The sequence below is a fragment of the Eurosta solidaginis genome, chromosome 3 (assembly GCF_040869045.1).
Source record: "Eurosta solidaginis isolate ZX-2024a chromosome 3, ASM4086904v1, whole genome shotgun sequence".
Classification (NCBI taxonomy): Eukaryota; Metazoa; Arthropoda; class Insecta; order Diptera; family Tephritidae; genus Eurosta; species Eurosta solidaginis.
This window is the reverse complement of record NC_090321.1, coordinates 98019213-98039631: the sequence shown is the minus strand read 5'-3', so window position 1 is coordinate 98039631 and position 20419 is coordinate 98019213. Positions and strand designations below refer to the sequence as shown.

Genomic DNA, 20419 nt, shown 5'->3' with positions numbered 1-20419 from the left:
ATCCTTTATATATCCTTCCTATATTTAGGCACACGATGACTGGACGCAGGTTTGAACAGCTTTTACGTTGCCTGTGTTGCTCAGAAGAAACTGGGGATGAAACCAAAATTAGAAAAATCAAGCCGTTACTGAAGCTTTTTCTGCAAAGGTTTCAAAATGCTTTAAATCCTGGAGAGTACCTTTCTTTAGACGAATCGCTCTTACTCTTCAGGGGACGGTTACATTTTCGACAATTTATCAAAGCAAAAAAGCCCAATATTAAATTGTCCGAGCAAACAACAAGCGATGGATACGTTCTGAACATTGAAATATATCAAGGAGCAGAAGGCGAGAAAATAAAGTAAAAAGTCGGCAATATCATTTACCGTCTTATGTCTCCATACCTCTATATCATGGACAACTTTTACAACAGCGTCGAACTCTCAAAAGAACTTGTTTCATACAAAATGCATGTTACAGCCACCTTACGGGCAAATCGTAATGGTAATCCTAAGATTGTTATATATGGCGTCGACAAGGCCAAGTGTATGACTCGTAATGGCGGGATAAGCGAGAAGTACTTTGCATAAGAACTGCAAGTCACTCTGAACTTATTCTCGAACTACTCGCAAAACCAACAAACCAAAAGAAATTGTTTTTTATAATAACCATATGGCTGGAATTTACAGAGTAGACCAAAGGACATCGTACTATTCGTCACCTAAAAATAGTACAAAAAAGTTATCTTCCATTTATTGGATGTTGCCGTTTGGGACTCGTATTATATTTTCAAAGAAAAGTCTAACTCAAAAATATCATTCGTCGAGTTTTGATGTTAGGATACAGGTGTTTGATTCAATTGCCTAATACTAATCGATTTGGAAGTGTACTTGGAGATATGGCCTTGGGGACGTGGTGGAAACAAATCAGCAACTTCCACGTCGGATCGTAATCTTGCATGAGCTACCCATTTCATTCTCATACCATTAGTAACGGATAACAGGAAACGAAAAAATGTTTACTTAAGGTGTAACCAGTGCAAAAAGTCTAAAATTCGTAAATAAACTTCGTATGGATGCAAAACTTATCCAGATAAGGTTGCCATTTGCCCTAGAAAGTGTTTCGAAGAATACCATACATCTTAATATTTAATTTATGTTTATTATTCAATGATTTTCTTAATACGATACGATTTAATATATATATAATATATCTTACTTTCATTTGAACTGTATTATTTGTTTTTGTAAGTTTTGACTTTTTTTCAATAAAATATTCAATAAAATGAAGTACCTTTAAGTAAAATATATCCAATTTGTTTAAAATTAAATACATAAGTGCAGGGCCGTAGAGAGAAAATCCGGGCCGGGACTAAACAGTTTACGGGCCCCATATAAAAGATCAACTAATACATTTGATTAATTTGAATTAATGACGTCTCAGTCATTAATCATTATTGATGGATTAAATCAAAAAAAAATTTGCCACATCAACTAAACGATTTTTGGACTAAGACCTGAAAATAAAATTAACACAGAATATTTACTATCTTAATATATAAAAATCACGTGTCACTATGTTTAACCGCGATGGACTCCTAAACTACTAAACCGATTTTGAATTTGTTTTGTGAGTTCGTTTTTACCTTGTGTAGTTCGATCTAGGTTGAAACATAGGATAGGTCATATCTCAGTTTACGGTCGCAATATTATTTTATTGCAATTTTTTTATTTGTTTATACGTAATAATAAAATGTTACGTATACGCACCGGCACTCACATTCTCAGGTGGTGCGGATATACTTCCGTGTAATTGGTTGGTGTTTAATTAAACAACATGCTTATCAATAAAAAATATTATAGCGAATGATATCAAGTATAGCACATCACCAGGCTCGCCGAGAAGGTGGGGAGGATTAGTTGTTCCATGTGCAATTTTTAAGCCGAATTTCAAAAGCAACGAAAATCTGCAGGAGATTGAGAAAGAGAAAGAGATAGAATGAGACGGAGATGGAGTAGATGAAGCGAAAAAGGCGGAGGGAGGAGTGAAAAAAAGGATTAGGAAAAAGTGAAGAGGGCAGAGTCAGACGAAAAAAGCTTATTAAAATGTGTGCAGATAAGCCAAATTTAGGGCAGAACAACGTCTGCCGGGTCTGTTAGTTTATACTATTTATTGTAACGTAGAAATAAAATTCTCTTTCATCAGCCACATATTTTTCAAATAATCTTTTCTAGTTATTTGGTAACATTTTAATACATTTCTGATAAATTTAATGATGATTATAAATTTTAATTATTCAATATAGAAGGTTCGGATATCAAAGAGTGTTTTTTTTTTTGCTTTTTTCGCTGCAAAATTTTTTATAATAATATGAAAATTTAACTGTCTTACCAAAACGGATTCAACACAAAGCGTGGAAAGTCGTGAAACTCGCTCTTGAGATGAACACGATCTAAGAAAGTTTTTGAATCTTGAAAAGACGCTGAAGGAACGTTCTGTACTAGCTACAGTGACAGGTATGCAAAAGATACGTAAAGCAACACAAATGTTGGGGAAAATTGTATACAGATTTTGAACATATGTATGTAGATGGCATCTAGCAATTCCAATGGTGACAGACCTTTATCAAAATTTCCTCGCCCGAACCGTAGTTTCATCCATGTCTTCAAATTGCCACAAAAAGGAAAACGTCTCGCTCAAATTTCTCAAAGCTGCAATTCGTTCAGTAATGCCAGAATAGACGATCACCAGGAATGTATTGTTTTCAAAATCAGACTCTGAATCATCCGTAATCATCTAATTTAAATTATCTTCAGAACGTCTTTTGGATTCTCTCTTTCGAATGTCCGGAAACCTTGGCGAGATACTCAATTGAATAGCAACTGTTTTGCATTCGTTTACATTGGTTCCTGATCAACTTCAAATCAGCTAATAACATCAGCATCTATGTTGGCGTCTCTAGCTTGGAGGATCACGTCTCTTTCATTAATGGTAGTCAGTATTTTGAACCAAATTGAGGACAGCAAGATACATTCGAAATTGTTGATGTACTTGAGAATTCCGGTAACATTTCCGTATGCTTGCGCAGTCAAAGTTGGCTTTTGTCTGAAAGACTATGAAGAGAGCTCGGTACATTTTTTGTGGGGATGTCCCATCGTTGTGGAGTGCTGCTGAAAATTATAAAATATTTTTGTACAACTCCAAAGAAAGTAATTGCAGCCGTACAATATTCTGCAGCATCAACAGCACATAAATTGGTACTGTGGGTTGCACAAGGCAAGTAATCATCATTCGAGCTTTTGTCGAGAATGTGACGTAGTGCTCCGTTGTAAGCTTCTTTCATATTGGCGCCGTTATCGTACCCTTGTGCACGACAATATTTTAATGGAATTTCATGTTTACCTGGAGTATGGCAAATTAGATCAGCGATTTTCTGACCAGTTTTTTGGTTACAATTCACGAAAGCGAAAAACCGTTCTGGAATAATAAAATTTGTTGCTTTCGAATTGAAATGGAGTTAGCGCAAAATGAAAGTAGTCAGTGTGACTAGTATCAGGCATAGCATCAACGATAATAGCAAAATACTTGGCTTTCTTGCCGTGATCTAATCAAGTTTCCCTCACGTGCTTTGTACACATTTCTATCAACTCGTTCTGAATGTCTGGGGAAAGATAGTGAACTTGTAAACGTTTGTGCTGCTGTTCTGAAATCCTAACTTTCTCCAAATGATCTCTAAGTATCGGATCATAATGGCTTATGAGATCTTAGATGCCCAAAAAATGTCCATTGTTTCGTTCACCAAGATATATACTGTCGCCTTTGAAATCTAGGCGTGTCCAAAATTCTATATAAAATTTCTTCCCACTTGTGAGTTTCAGTGATTAGCTGTTTATTGATAAGTGTATTAATTGTAGCCTCCTTTTGAATTAGATTTTGTAAAGATCGCCATTGGTATATAACATTTAATGTGATCTTGAGTATTTTCGTGTGATGGCAGTTTATCGTATAGCTTCTTCCATACCTGGAATTTCAAATATCCGCCAATACAACAAATTTTAGGTCGATTTAAAGTATTGGTTCTTAACAGACGACATGGTAGGCAATAAAAAGCATTGCTACTGGCACTCCACACTAACCAGTCACGCTCCTCTTTCTCTGCATTTGGCTAGATTCTGTTTAACAACGAGATAGGAAATGCCTCGTCATGAAAATCACGTGGAAAAATAACAGGACACTTTTGATGACCTCGACGAATTATTTCGTTGAATTCTTCAGATGGCAAAAACTCATTATTCACGGTACCGATATCGAAGTCGTTTAAATAATCTGGACTTTGATACAGAGTTGGTGGTATTGTTGGAAGACTTTTTGAAGATGAACCTTCGTCAGAGTCACCACGAAAATTTTACGATTTCGGATTCATCTTTGTTTGATGTTTTTATTGTCTCCTCACTGTTCGAAGGCCCAGGCAAAAAATTATAATCAATATTATTCGTTGCTTTTGAAATTCGGCTTAAAATTTGAACATGGAACAACGAAAGACTATCCTGAATAAAAAAAAATTTCTCAGTACCTCTAAATCGCGGCCCCCCTGATAAACCCCGGGCCCGGGGGAATCCCCCCTCCCATTCCCCCTCCCCTCTCGTCGGGCCTGCATAAGTGGTACATACAAAAAAATTTGTCGACATATCCAGCTCTGCCCTGATGAAAAGTATTTAACAAAACGAAACGGCATAAACCATCAGGACGGGATATACAGGTTTGCCCTTTGTTATAAAGTTTGTTCTATAAATAAGACATGATGTATTTATCCGAAATTTAAATATTTTTGTTATCGATGAATTTCATTCGCTTACTGATTTAAAACATTTTACTGAAATTCCGAAGCGTTTATGTCAATTGGATCCGAAGATATGGCAAGTGACCCACGGAAACGTAACTCCGAAAACCATTATCCGGGAAAGGGTTAATATATCATTAACCTGCGTCCATGCACCGACAGAGGAGACAGACGATGAGCTGAAAGACGTTTTCTATGAATATTAAGAACGCACATACGAGCGCTGCCCCGCCATGATATAAAAGTCGTGCTTGGCGGCTTTAACGCCAGGGTGGGCAAATAAGGTGTGGCCCACAATCGGAAAGTTCAGCCTACACAATGAAGCTTCTCCTAATGGACTAAGTCTGGTTGACTTTGCGGGTGCTGGAAACATGGTCATATCCAGCACGAGGTTCATGCATAAAAAGATACATAAATCTACATGGCTGTCCCCCGATCGGAATACACGCAATCAGATCGACCAAGTTCTGAGAACTTAACGTCGACACTGACCATTATATCGTCACAGCCAAAATACCCGCCTCTACGCGGCTAAAACCAAAGATCAAAAGGAAAGCTAGACGTCGAAAGGTTGCAATCGCAACAGACTGCCAATGTTTTCGCAACTCAACTCTCACACCTGCTCTCTGAGTGCACAAGTCAACACAATGGAATGCAGTAGCATATCTCCAAAGAACTTCGCACCGCCGCCGAGGAAAAAATTGGTTACCTGGTAGGATGAAGAATGCCGCGTAGCAACCGAAAGAAAACGACGCTGCAGGGCTACGTTAAAAGTGAAAGCAACAAGAAGAGTGCGGGAACGCTACAGCGATTTGAAAGAGAAGCGATACGCATTTTCAGGAAGAAATAAGTAGAGGCAGAAAGGCGTGAGTTTGTGGAGCTTAAGTTGCTAGCCACCAGGGGTAACGCCCGAAAATTGTACCAAAAATTCTTGTAAGAAGGAAAACGGCGACCTTTTACCCGACGTGCAGAGAGTACTTAGATTATGGAGGGAACACTGTTCTGCTCCCTTAAATCGAGACAGCAATGTGCCGCACAGGGTTGACGGACCCGATCGCGCAATCCATGATGATGGAATAAATGGCGCGATGGTAGTGCTATGTAGTTTCCTGAAGTCATGCTGATAGTTGCAAGGCGCAGGTTCGCAGTTTCATGCATCAATTAATTTTACGGATTTAAATCTCATTATGTTGTTATCGGTCATTGATACGTGTGCAAAGTTTCAATTAACCGTATATTGTAAATTGAAATACTAATTTTTCAAGATATTGTGGTACCCCAAAACAGCCGGCTGGTGAGATTATGTTCGCAAACATAGAATACTATAAGTAAATACAAGGGGCAATTTATCTCCGAAGAGAATTTAGGCCGAGCTTCTCGTCCAATTTGCGTCGTGCTCCTTTTAAGTTTTACTACAAATTGGCGGGATGGGACCTACATGTTTTATGCCGACTCCGAACGGCATCTGCAAAGCAGATGAGTTTTCATGGCAGAAATACACTCGGAGTGTTTTCCAAACACTGCCGAGGGGCGACCTCGCCTAGAAAAATCTTCTTCTAATTGAAAAAAAACTTGTTTTTAAAATTTTCATGTTGCTTTGCCCGGGGCGTGATCCCAGGATCTTCGGTGTGGTAGGCGGAGCACGCTACCATCACACCACGGTGACCGCCAATACACATATCTATATCTATACTAATTATATAAAATCTATACTTATTACTAGAAGACCCGGCAGACGTTGTCCTGGCCCAAATTTGGCATATCTGCATACATTTTAGTAAGCTTTTTCCGTCTGACTCTGCCCCCCCCCCCCCCCCCCCCCCACTTAACTTTTTCCGAATCCTTTTACTCACTCCTCGCTCCGTCTTTTTCGCTTCATATATCCCCATCTTCGTCTCATTTCATCTCTTTCTCAATCTCCTTCTCTCTTTTCTCTTCTCTCAATTCCTTCTCATTCTTCTGCATCCCTTATTGCCTGTCCCAGAGGGTGGTATGTATTTTATTCCAGTCCCAATCCCAGTCCCACTCCGAGTCTCAGTCCCGGTCCTAGTTTTAAACCCAATCCCAGTCCGTCTCTGGATAATATATTACTCTATACTAAAGCACTCATCAACAGCTTTCATTTGATATCCATATTGTATAAACACTGTCTAGGCATTCACTGGCCCAAGTTTTGGCCTATACCTCAAGACCCTAGTCACCCAGGGGTATGAAAATTACCCTCTACTAAAGCACTCATCAACGGCTTTCATTTGTTATCCATGTTCTCTAAACACATTCTAGGGGCACTCGGGTCCACGTTTCGGCCTATATCTCGGAACCCTGTACGTCGATCGAACCACCGCGTAAGGTTTACGCACCTTGTGTGAAAGTTTGAACAAAATCGAAAGATGCATCTCTTCAAACACCGGCGGTAAATTAACACACATTCTAGCCTTTCTTTTTATATATATAGATTTTTATTTTTCACACTTCAGTATAATATTGTAACGAATTTGCTTGTAAATCCTCTTATTTGCAATCCTCTGCTAAGTTCGAATCACTAAACTGTTGAATAAATAACTCCAATATTGAATAATGGAAAAATGGCCTTTATTAAAGTACTTCACAATAACACTTATACTTTGCTACTCGCTGGCTTAATAACCAAACTGATTGATAACTCAAATTAAACTCTACTATTGGCCGCCAGATTGCGTGCTTAATCAATAACTGATTGATTGCTCAACTCAAACTGAATTCTTCTTACTCGCTTGCCCCGCTTTTATAGTTTACGCTGCATACTTCTAGGCTCTTCGATTTCCAGAACTTACTAGTTGTTTCGGCTACAAAATTCGCCAGCCACAACTACGTGCACAAATTATTGCTCTCTCTTGTGACAACTCAGATAAGATATATGCATGTGTTTGTAGTTTACAGTCTCCCGCACACACATAAGCGTATAAGTAAATTCATCGGTGTGTGACATCTCATCTCTCGCTGCCTTGTATGTAAATGTTGCTCGTCGGAATGTGTGCATGTGTGCATATGTGTAGACGCAATTATTGATTCGTTTATGTAGATACATAATGATTGAATTATTGATGTGAATTCACGTCACTGCTTAGCATCGGCCTGGAGATGGCAGCACTCCTCAGTTTTGCTAATATTCGAAACAATATTAAAACGAAATGCAGATTTTCGTTGCTTTTGAAATTCGGCTTAAAAATTGCACATGGAACAACTACTTAAAGACTCTCCTGAATTAAAAAAATTTCATAGTACCTCTAAATCGCGGACCCCCTCAGAAACCCCGGGCTTATATGAGAAATGTTTGGAACGGCTAATCTCAAGAAGTACCAAACCGATTTTTATGATTTTTTTTTAAAAGAAAGTATTCGCGCAAATAAACACCCTGCGCTTTTTATTTTTTCCATTTTCACAAACTAAAGCCCTTTATTATACTCAGTTGAGCAGAGCTCACAGAGTATATTAAGTTTGATTGGATAACGGTTGGTTGTACATATATAAAGGAATCGAGATAGATATAGACTTCCATATATCAAAATAATCAGGATCGAAAAAAAATTTGATTGAGCCATGTCCGTCCGTCCGTCCGTTAACACGATAACTTGAGTAAATTTTGAGGTATCTTGATGAAATTTGGTATGTAGGTTCCTGAGCACTCATCTCAGATTGCTATTTAAAATGAACGAAATCGGACTATAACCACGCCCACTTTTCGATATCGAAAATTTCGAAAAACCGAAAAAGTGCGATAATTCATTACAAAAGACAGATAAAGCGACGAAACTTGGTAGATGAGTTGAACTTATGACGCAAAATAAAAAATTAGTAAAATTTTGGACAATGGGCGTCGCAACGCCCACTTTTAAAAGAAGGTAATTTAAAACTTTTGCAAGCTCTAATTTGGCAGTCGTTGAAGACATCATAATGAAATTTGGCAGGAACGTTACTCCTATTACTATATGTACGCTTAATAAAAATTAGCAAAATCGGAGAAGGACCACGCCCACTTTTAAAAAAAAATTTTTTTAAAGTAAAATTTTAACAAAAAATTTAATATCTTTACAGTATATAAGTAAATTATGTCAACATTCAACTCCAGTAATGATGTGGTGCAACAAAATACAAAAACAAAAGAAAATTCCAAAATGGGCGTGGCTCCGCCCTTTTTCATTTAATTTGTCTAGGATACTTTTAACGCCATAAGTCGAACAAAAATTAACCAATCCTTTTGAAATTTGGTAGGGGCATAGATTTTATGACGTTAACTGTTTTCTGTGAAAATGGGCGGAATCGGTTGATGCCACGCCCAGTTTTTATACACAGTCGTCCGTCTGTCCTTCCGCATGGCCGTTAACACGATAACTTCAGCAAAAATCTACATATCTTTAATGAACTTAGTTCACGTGCTTACTTGAACTCACTTTATCTTGGTATGAAAAATGAACGAAATCCGACTATGACCACGCCCACTTTTTCGATATCGAAAATTACGAAAAATGAAAAAAATGCCATAATTCTATACCAAATACGAAAAAAGGGATGAAACATGGTAAGGTAATTGGATTGTTTTATTAACGCGAAATATAACTTTAGAAAAAACTTTATAAAATGGTTGTGATCTGGAAAACGCCTTCACATATACAACTACCACCACTCCCTTTTAAAACTCTCATTAACACCTTTCATTTGATACCCATATCGTACAAACATATTCTAAAGTCACCCCTGGTCCACCTTTATGGCAATATCTCGAAAAGGCGAACACCTATAGAACGAAGGCCCACCCCCTTTTAAAAATACTCATTAACACCTTTCATTTGATACCCATATCGCACAAACAAAGTCTAGAGTCACCCTTGGTCCACCTTTATTGCGATACCTCGAAAAGGCGTCCACCTATAGAACTAAGGCCCACTCCCTTTTAAAATACTCATTAACTCCTTTCGTTTGATACCCATATTGCACAAACGAATTCTAGAGTCACCCCTGGCCCACCTTTATGGCGATATCTCGAAACGGCGTTCACCTATGGAACTAAGGATTACTCCCTTTTAAAAAACTCATTAACACCTTTCTTTTGATACCCATATTGTACAAATAAATTCTAGGGTCACGCCTGGTCCACCTTTATGGCGATATCTCGAAAATGCGACCACTTATACATCAACCACCACTCCCTTTTAAAACCCTCATTAATACCTTTAATTTGATACCCGTATCGTACAAACACATTCTAGAGTCACCCCTGGTCCACCTTTGTGGCGATATTTCGAAACGGCGTCCACTTATAGAACTAAGGCCCACTCCCTTTTAAAATACTCATTAACACCTTTCGTTTGATGCCCATATTGTACAAACAAATTCTAGGGTCACCCCTGGTCCACCTTTATGGCGATATCTCGAAACGGCGTCCACCTATGGAACTAAGGATTACTCCCTTTTAAAATACTCATTAACACCTTTCGTTTGATACCCATATTGTACAAACAAATTCTAGGGTTACCCCTGGTCCACCTTTATGGCGATATCTCGAAACGGCGTACACCTATGGAACTAAGGATTACTCCCTTTTAAAACACTCATTAACACCTTTCTTTTGATACCCATATTGTACAAACAAATTCTAGGGTCACCCCTGCTCCACCTTTATGGCGATATCTCGAAACGGCGTCCACCTATGGAACTAAGGATTACTCCCTTTTAAAATACTCATTAACACCTTTCTTTTGATACCCATATTGTACAAATAAATTCTAGGGTCACCCCTGGTCCACCTTTATGGCGATATCTCGAAAATGCGACCACCTATACATCAACCACCACTCCCTTTTAAAACCCTCATTAATACCTTTAATTTGATACCCGTATCGTACAAACACATTCTAGAGTCACCCCTGGTCCACCTTTGTGGCGATATTTCGAAACGGCGTCCACCTATAGAACTAAGGCCCACTCCCTTTTAAAATACTCATTAACACCTTTCGTTTGATGCCCATATTGTACAAACAAATTCTAGGGTCACCCCTGGTCCACCTTTATGGCGATATCTCGAAACGGCGTCCACCTATGGAACTAAGGATTACTCCCTTTTAAAATACTCATTAACACCTTTCTTTTGATACCCATATTGTACAAACAAATTCTAGGGTCACCCCTGGTCCACCTTTATGGCGATATCTCGAAACGGCGTCCACCTATGGAACTAAGGATTACTCCCTTTTAAAATACTCATTAACACCTTTCATTTGATACCCATATCGTACTAATTCATTCTAGAGTCACCCCTGGTCCACCTTTATGGCGATATTTCGAAAAGGCGACCACCTATACAACAACCACCGCTCCCTTTTAAAACCCTCATTAATACCTTTAATTTGATACCCATATCGTAAAAACACATTCTAGAGTCACCCCTGGTCCACTTTTATGGCGATATTTCGAAACGGCATCCACCTATAGAACTAAGGCCCACTCCCTTTTAAGATACTCATTAACACCATTCGTTTGATGCCCATATTGTACAAACAAATTCTAGGGTCATCCCTGGCCCACCTTTATGGCGATATCTCGAAACGGCGTCCACCTATGGAACTAAGGATTACTCCCTTTTAAAATACTCATTAACATCTTTCATTTGATACCCATATCGTACAAACGCATTCTAGAGTCAACCCTGATCCACCTTTATGGCTATATCCCTAAATGGCGTCCACCTGTAGAACTATGGCCCACTCCCTCATAAAATACTCTTTAATGCCTTTCATTTGATACGCATGTCATACAAACACATTTCAGGGTTTCCCTCGGTTCATTTTCCTACATGGTTATTTTCCCTTATGTTGTCACCATAGCTCTCAACTGAGTATGTAATGTTCGGTTACACCCGAACTTAACCTTCCTTACTTGTTTTTAGGATAAAATTGATTAAAACTCCCAAATATCGCAAGCAAAACAGTTTTCGATAGCCAAAGTCAAGCTATAGCGAGACAAAAAAATCTTTGTGTTTATGAAGTGGACGTAGAGCATTTGTATTTGCACTAAAGAGATACATGTAATCACAGCCAAAGAGAGTGCGTCATTTCGCTCTTGGCAAATGCACGAGTTTTTTGCTTTGATATTTTTTTGCGGCAACCACTGAAAATCAAAACAGTCAAATAAACACGCTATTTCTGTCTCTTCCTTCCTTTACCTTATCAATTCTGATATTTATTAGCGGAATAAGATGCTTTTTGGGACAAAGGGGTGAGTTGAGCAAGTGCATTTGCACTAAGCTGCGTACTTTTTTGCTACACAGCGAGCTACAACGAGTACATATGTATGTACATAGAAAAATCAAAGAACGTAGGTTTGTATCTCTTTTTCAAACTTCATTGTAATTATGATTGTATGCTGAAAAACATTGCCTAGAAGTTAATGAATATTGTTCTTAAATTAAATTGAATTAAAAGGTAAAATGTTAAATTAAATAGTTAATTATAAGTTTATCATTTAGTAAAATAATCCCTTAGACATGCCGAAAGCAAAATCTCAGCTAAAAGTATCCACTGTAAATAGGCGGAAAATTAGGTTCCGCAGAAATGAAACAGCCGACGAGCGTGCAAGGCATGTTGAAAATGAAAAGTTGCGAGCATTGAATAACAGGCTAGGGGCGATTGGTCTGAAGTCAACATTTAACTACAGACCACATCTGAATTATATGGAAAATTCTCTACTTTTCATTTGCCGCATGAGTGAGATTTGCATTTTTTGTAAGGCTAGGAAGTGGCCGAATGAAGCACCATGTATGTGCTGTAGTAAGGGTCATGTCAAATTAAGTGATATCGATGAGCCTCCGCCAGCAATCAAAGCGCTGCTTTATTTGCAGAGAAGGTAATTTCATGCCGACTTTCAAAATATATGGACAAGTGTACCATATTATTAGAAGTTTATTACCACCGCCGAACATGGTTCCAAAATTTTTACAAATATATTTTTCTTCCCAAGAGGAGCAGCTTTCGTTGAGCCAAAATGCTGCACCAACTTTTTAAAGAGATATTTTGAAAGTAATTCAAGAAATTTTGCTTGAAAATAATGTGTAATTCGAAGTTTATGACTCTACGGTCCAATGCCATCTAATTCGAATAACTATAGGGTTGTAATCCTAGCCGACAAACGCCCTATAAAAGAACACCGTGGTCGCTATAATTCCCCGACTACAGGAGAGGTCGCAGTATTAATAGTTGACGAAAGTACTGGTCCTCGCGATATTGTCCTACAGTCCCGCGATAACACTTTCCATCGTGTGTCAGAAATTGATCGTTTATATGACCCTTACAATACCCTATCATATTTTTAAATGGTGAGGACGGTTACAGCATAAATATACCCCAAACTTCTCCAAGCAGTGGGGCACCTAACCCACAAAAAACCGTTTAATGTATGCAATTTTATGCCTATAATGATTCAAGAAAATAGCTTTAATGCGCTTCATAGTTATAGATATCTCTTTAACCAATACTGTGCGGATATGACTGCTAAAATGACGACCGAAAGATTGAATTTTATAAGAGCACACCAAAACACGTTGCTTTCAGATAATTATATACATCTAAGGGATGCTGTTAACGAGGATTGCAATCCTGAAAATATTAGTCAGTTAGTAATTTTGCCGTCTTCATTTACTAGATCGCCTCGATATTTGCATGAACATACACGAGACGCCCTCTTATATGTCCGTCATTATGGAAGGCCTGACTTATTTATAACATTCACATGCAATCCAGAGTGGAGTGAAATCAAAAACGAACTGGGTCCTAATCAGCGACCAAGTGAGCGCCATGAAATTGTGTCAAGAGTATTCCATATGAAACTACACTAACTCATGAGTTTAATTACAAAACAAGATATTTTTGGAAAAGTTAGATGCCATATGTTTATTGTTGAATGGCAAAAGCGAGGCTTACCTCACGCACATATTTTAATTTAGCTAATAGATAAAATTCTTCCCGATGACATGGGTCGCATTATATCACCAGAAATTCCAAATAAAGACTAAGATCCGATTTTGTATGATATACATAATTACTAAAACTATGATCCTCGGCCCACGTGTGGTTGATAATTTATGATTGCCCTGTATGTTGAATGAACGATGCTCAAAACAACACCCACGCGAGCTCCTACAGCATACGCAAAGCGGGGAAGATGGATTTCGTAAATATAGACGAAGGTCCCAGCGGACGGTGGCTATACCCATGTACTTTCCAATGGGTACAACGTCGGCAACCGATGGATCGTTCCATATTGCCCCGTTCTTTCCAGATGTTTCTCCGCTCACATAAATGTAGAGTAATGTGCAATCAATAAAATATATATGTAAGTATGTAAACAAAGGTAGCGACGCAGCGACATTTTCTGTTGAAGATAATAGGGACGAAGTACAAAAATTTGATTGAAGAACGCCCTTCTTCAATCAAATTCTGAAATAGGGCGTTTTCTTTTTGAAAAGAGTTTTGAGGTGGGCGTTTTGAAATATAGTGATATTAGACTCAGCAGGCGATTTAATTAAGTACCTAATGTTATTTGAATTGTTATCTTTTTGCGCTTTGTTTTATTTCAAAGTTGTTCATTAATAAATCGTTTATAACGTTAACGAATTTAAAAGTGTTTGCATTTCATACAACAGGGGGTATTACATTATTACCTTCGTAGCAAAAAAAATACATGACGTATGTATGTGTCTCTCTTCTTTTAAACTATACCCAACTAGCAAAAAACTCCATAGATTTACTTTTTGCGGCGTAACTAAGTAAGCCGGGTACTTGCTAGCGTAATATACAATTGTTTACATTAGTTGCTTTTTTGTGCAAGCGAGCTTGAAAAAAACGCTTCAACTAGCTAAACCGTGTCATTATGGCAAAACCATACAGATGGTGGAAGTTTATCAGCTAATTGTTACTTTTTTAGCTGCTATGACATTTCTACTTCTAGCGCAGTATGTTTTTGACACTCAACCAGAGAATTACAAAAACAAAATACATGAAATGCGTGTGTTTGTTTGTATGTATGTCACCCTGCCGCCACGCTGTTATTTTGTTATTTTTGTTTATCTGCACATTCGTATGTTCATTTCATTCGCTCGTTCACAATAGTGCCCTACTTTTGAATATGCAACACTATTCAACACTATTAATCAGGTCAACAATTACCTAAGCAGTTTCAACCAGGCATGCTTAACCAACGAACCGATATCATTTCGTTACGATAATCAACGTTAATAAACGAAACAAAGTCATTTCATTCAACGTTAATTTGACGTTTTTAACGTTAATAAACGAAACGAAATGACTTTGTTTCGTTTATTAACGTTAATTATCGTAACGAAATGATATCGGTTCGTTGGTTAAGCATGCCTGGTTTCAACTGAAACCACTTAGCCAACTCAACTCGATTACGTTTTATTATTGCTTTCCATGCAATTCGGTAAGCTAGCTAGTATTTTAATTGTAATAGTTAGCAACGAAAGCTAACGTTGCGATATATGGACTTGGGTTGAACAAAGACACTATATAAAGAAAGAACGTTACATTTTGTTAGTAAAACAGTAAAATTAGAAAAACCTAGGAGGCCTTGTTTTAAAATCTTTTTAATGGGATAATGGTTACTAAGCTAAGAAAACTGTTCGTAGCCATTATAACTCTCTTAAATTGGACACGTCCAAGTTTTAAGAACGGGTATGTGTGTTACTTGTAGTGCACTCGCAATTAATTAATTAAGCCTATCACTAAAGCAATGTTTAACGAGAATCGTTTTTACTATACAAATGACTATACCCAAACACATCTTACAGTTAACGCTTACGGCAAAATTTATAACTTCAAACTCCGCAAAAAATCTGCAAATGCCAATTTCACTCAATCACTCTAATTGAACTGAAGGTCTTGCAAGTCTTTGCAACGCTTTTTATAAGTTGTGTCTATACATATATTGGTATGTAGGTTTTTCCAGCTAGTATATACATTAGAGTGGGTCAAGTAAATAAAAATTCTTTGGCATATTGAATTATAAAAAGTAAGTCCATGAACATTGTCATCTTTTTATTTTGCTGTAAAAATGTTTCTCATGGCTATTTTCGTTTTCACATACATATTACAATTTTTTTTTTTGAGCATGTCCTATGCAGAAACAAATTAAACCTGTTTGTGGCTGAACGGTTAGTGTCGGACTGGTCCTCCTTATACCCCTACGGGTAGTGTGGGACAGCTAGGAGAGCTAAAGATTCTGTCGGTGAGATCATCATTGTTCGCCTACGGGCATGGTCCGACAGGTTCTACCAGTAATACTCACCGACTATATCTTTTTCAAAATTTTACCAAAATATTTAAAATTTCTTAGTATTACTAATTGTTTTTGTCTTATCCGCCTATTGATAAAAGATTCAAGGCTCGATTCGAGCTCAAGGCCAGAATAATAATTTTTTTTCTAATGATAATTATTGTTTTTTTTTTAAATTTTTCTATAATTGAAAAATTGTTTTTTGTTTTTGGAATAGGTTAAGTTAGGTGGTAGCTGCCCTGATAAGCTTGGACAACACGAAGGTCCGTTGTGATACCACATACAACTCAAATAACGGTGACGTATATCTAGCTACTTAGAGAATCGTTTGGTAGCAACGATAAAGCTCCGAATGATACCGATCTCAGCCTTGTATAAATCATCGTGAGATCCCAGTGAGTCGCGACCGAAGTACTTTTGCCTAGTTCTGGGCAAAGCTGGGCAATCAAGCATAAAGTTATTTAGTGACTACACCTCATCATCTTCCATACAGCTACTGCAGGATGGAGTTTCCAGTATATTGAGACGTACCGCATCGATACCCATGGGGCAGTGCCCTGTCAAAACCCCAATGACCATTGATAGTTGAGCCTTAGTGAACCCAATTATTTCGGCAGACCTCCTGTCATTCGCTTTCGGCCAGAAAGATTTTGCTACCCTGTAAAAGGTGGTGTCCGCCCAACGTTTGCTGAGCTGATTGGAAATCCAGCTATGGAGGAGCAAACCACAAGTGGCCAGCGGAATCCCGAAATCCCTACAGCCATCTTCATCCGGTTCAGTTGTACCGCTGTGGGCTAAGAGATCCGCTTGACAGTTACCCTAGATATCACTATGGCCCAGGGCCCAGATAATCTTAATTATAAATTAGTTCGATGCAATCGCAAGCGAGGTCAGGCACTCACATACCACCCTCGATCTCACTGTAGTTGATCTCAAGGCTTGAGCCGCTTGGCTATCAGAGTGGATGTTAAATTCCCTAACCATAGTAGCACTGGATAACATTTCATCCACCGCATCCTTTTGGAATAGTAAATAGAAAATTTTTCATACAACCTGCTATAGCTGCGCAGATAGATCCATTAAAAAAATAATAATTATCATTACAAAACGAAAAAATTATTTTTCTGGCTTTGAGCTCGAATCGAACTTTGCATCATTTATCAATAGTCCGATAAAACAAAAACAATTGTTAATAAACCAAGTAATAAACCAAGAGCACTTGGGAATGTCAAACAAAGTAATTTACAATAAACAAATCCATCATTGTCAGTGATTTACAACAGATGGCGCAAGGCTGATTAAATGTAATTGGTAAGAAGGAATAGAAGTAGCAATAATGGTTAGCGCAGCGTGCCTTAAGCGTACTGATGATGAAGGGGTAGCACCCTTCGAAATACATAGATCTGTCTGAAAAATTGTCTACTTACTATTCCAAAAACAAAATAAAATTTTTCTATTATAGAAAAATTAAAGAAACCATAAGTAATTATCATTAGAAAGAAAATTATTGTTCTGGCCTTGAGCTCGAAAAGCAAAATAAATTAATTAAAAGCAGAGGCAGTTTATGTTTGTGTGACTTTATTGAAATAAAGGCAATGAAATTTGTATGTCAAAAATTTTTTTTACAATTGCCAAAAAATATTGTCAAGCTCGTCATAAAATAATTATAAGGGGCATTACCTCTGTAATGACTTATACTTTTGAGATTCGTGGCAGGGTGCATTTTCATGAAATGTATAAAAACACCATCGAAATTAAATAATTTATGAAAGTAGTTAGTTTAGTTCCTTACGATTGTTATTTTGATAATAACATAAATCTGTTCCATTTCGATATCCGATAAAATAACAAAGTAAGTCGAGCGCTTTTTGAGAAAAACCGCATCCACATGTAACATAAATTGCATTGTTGACAGTGAAAATTTACTCTTGGCAAGATGTACCGCAATTTGTAGGTCCAGATGAGAACATAAACTCTGCTTACTTACGAATCTCCAATATACCAACAAACTCTGGATTTAGGGGGCAAGAGCCCACTTTTCATATGTTGATTTATATATGTATTAGCTTATAACTTTATTGCCGTTTGATCTACGAAAAAAACGTGTATGCCATCAGAAAAAGAACACTTTTGCGCATTCAACAATCTCAGCGAAACTTTATAAAATACATATATTAAAAGCTCAACGTAGTGCATCACTAGTTCATTTTGTATAAAGGTTTTCTTTACTGTTTTGGTTGCATGTATATACAAAGGACTATTGAAAGAATCCACACTCAATTCTGCTTCCAACAAGATACGAATTTCAAAGATTAATTAAGGTTTTATTGTTGCATTATATGATTTAATATGAATAGAAAAAAGCAGTATAAAATTGAACCGTGCTTTATTTTAATTGTATTAGCTTTCGAAATCGTTCGTTACGGAACCAATATTTTTCACCTAGAAGTGATCAAACGTTAAAATTCAGCTAAGATACTCGACTTTGATCACTTTTATGCGAAAAATATTGGTTCTGCAATGGACGATGGTCTTATTTTATCCTTTTTTGTGTTTTCATACGAAATCGAAGAGTACACCAATAAAACCTTAATTGATCTTTGAAATTCGTGTCTTGTTGGAAGCAAAATTGGCTGTGGATTCTCTTTAATAATCGTTTGTATATACACGTAACCAAAATAGTCAATAAAACCGTTATACGAAAGATTCAAGGGTTGATAAGCGCAATACAAAGCTTTATACCTTCAAAGCATTCGCAACCCAATTGTCAACCTCACCTACGCGAGGGGAATCCTGTGACAAATATGAGTGTATCATACATGGGGCTCTGGTGACCTCAGGTTCCTCATGGAACTAGGGGTGGGGAGGGCGGTATGGCCTAGAAGATTTAATGAGGTCATTTTAATCGTTCGCTAGATGGTCGGGCTAGTACCTTAATGGGGCTTTGTTACCGGAACGTAGATACCTAATATATATCCGTCAAAGGACCATCAACATCGATAATACTCCCCTGAGCCATCGGGGAGTGTCTTTATCGTTAATACAACAACAACAACAAATAGTGATGCACTACGTTGAGTTTTTAATACATTTTGTAAGGTTTCTTTGACATTTCTACATATAAAATTATACATTGTTGGAATTGCAAAAATACCCTTTTTATGATGACATAAACGTTTTGTTCGTAGACCAAATAGAAATAAAGTTATAAGCGAGTCCCTCTATATATTATTATCTGTTTACATTAAGACGTTAATTTGTTTTCTTTTCTTTTAAAACTTATTTATTTATTTCCAATTCCACGATATTGTCATGTGAAATTTATGAATGTTCTTATTCTCTACCTGATACAATTGTATTGATATTTACACCTCATATTTTTAAATTTATTTTGATATCATCTTTGATACGTTTTTATCCGATTGTGGAAAGTTTTGATACTTTTAAAAGTGGAAATCATTTTATTAAAAGTTGACAAAGATGCTTAAAAATCTGCTGAGACACACTTATAAAAACTTTATCGTACACAAATATTTTATGTTTCATTCAAAAGCTTTGTTCTCCTTAAACGTTTTTAAATTCTGTTATTTCATAATTATAATATTAAACAATGCGTCTGAGTCACGAGTGATACGTGCACGTGTCGCCCCGAGCCGCCAACAGAACGAATAGTGGGAAACAGTAAACATTAAATCGGGGAAGGTTATTCACCACTGGAGAAATGTAACTTTAAATTCGCCAATTTTAATGGTTTAAGAATTTATTTTGATATAATAATCATAATTTAACTATCTTCTAATGAGTACAGTCCTTTTTTTGTAAAATTTTTGGTTAAAAACAGTGTTTATAAATTAGTACAAAAAGATGAACCAATTGCACTGAACCGGTTCGGCGGTACCCGTGAACCAGTTCATGAACCGGTACAAATTTTGCCAAGGTGGTTGGAGCCATTGAACCGAACCGCATCGATTTTTGAGATGGCTTGTAGACCTGGTAAAAACTGAGATGAGTTTATTCCTTGACATTTCATATTTTTCTCTATTGCAAAACTGGCAATTCTGGCAGCCCTGAGCATAAATTTCCCTAGTATTAAAAAAACGCATACAACTCTTCCAAATTGTCACATGAAGGAGACGGATAACCCCCAACCATTTTTCACTCTCTCTGTTTGGAAATAAAACGTTAAACAAGTTACGGAACGGTTAGTGTGCATTTGTACATATACCGCAGCGAACAGAAAAATAGCAGTGGCATTTCTTGTTTTATTTCGTTAGTTAA

The 20419-nt window shown here is 37.2% G+C and overlaps 1 protein-coding gene across 4 annotated transcripts in view; it reads right to left on the bottom strand.

Moving 5' to 3' along the window:
* LOC137244196 (beta-glucuronidase-like) overlaps positions 1 to 20419 on the bottom strand; it is a 664948-nt gene that overhangs the window by 177257 nt on the left and 467272 nt on the right. Inside the window, exon 1 of one of the 4 annotated variants that reach the window (XM_067772846.1) lies at positions 15668 to 15730. The exons of the other annotated variants lie outside the window; for them this stretch is intronic. The gene's annotated coding sequence lies outside the window, so the exon portion shown is untranslated. Of the gene's footprint in view, positions 1 to 15667; positions 15731 to 20419 lie in introns of those variants that run through there. 4 annotated transcript variants of the gene reach the window in all.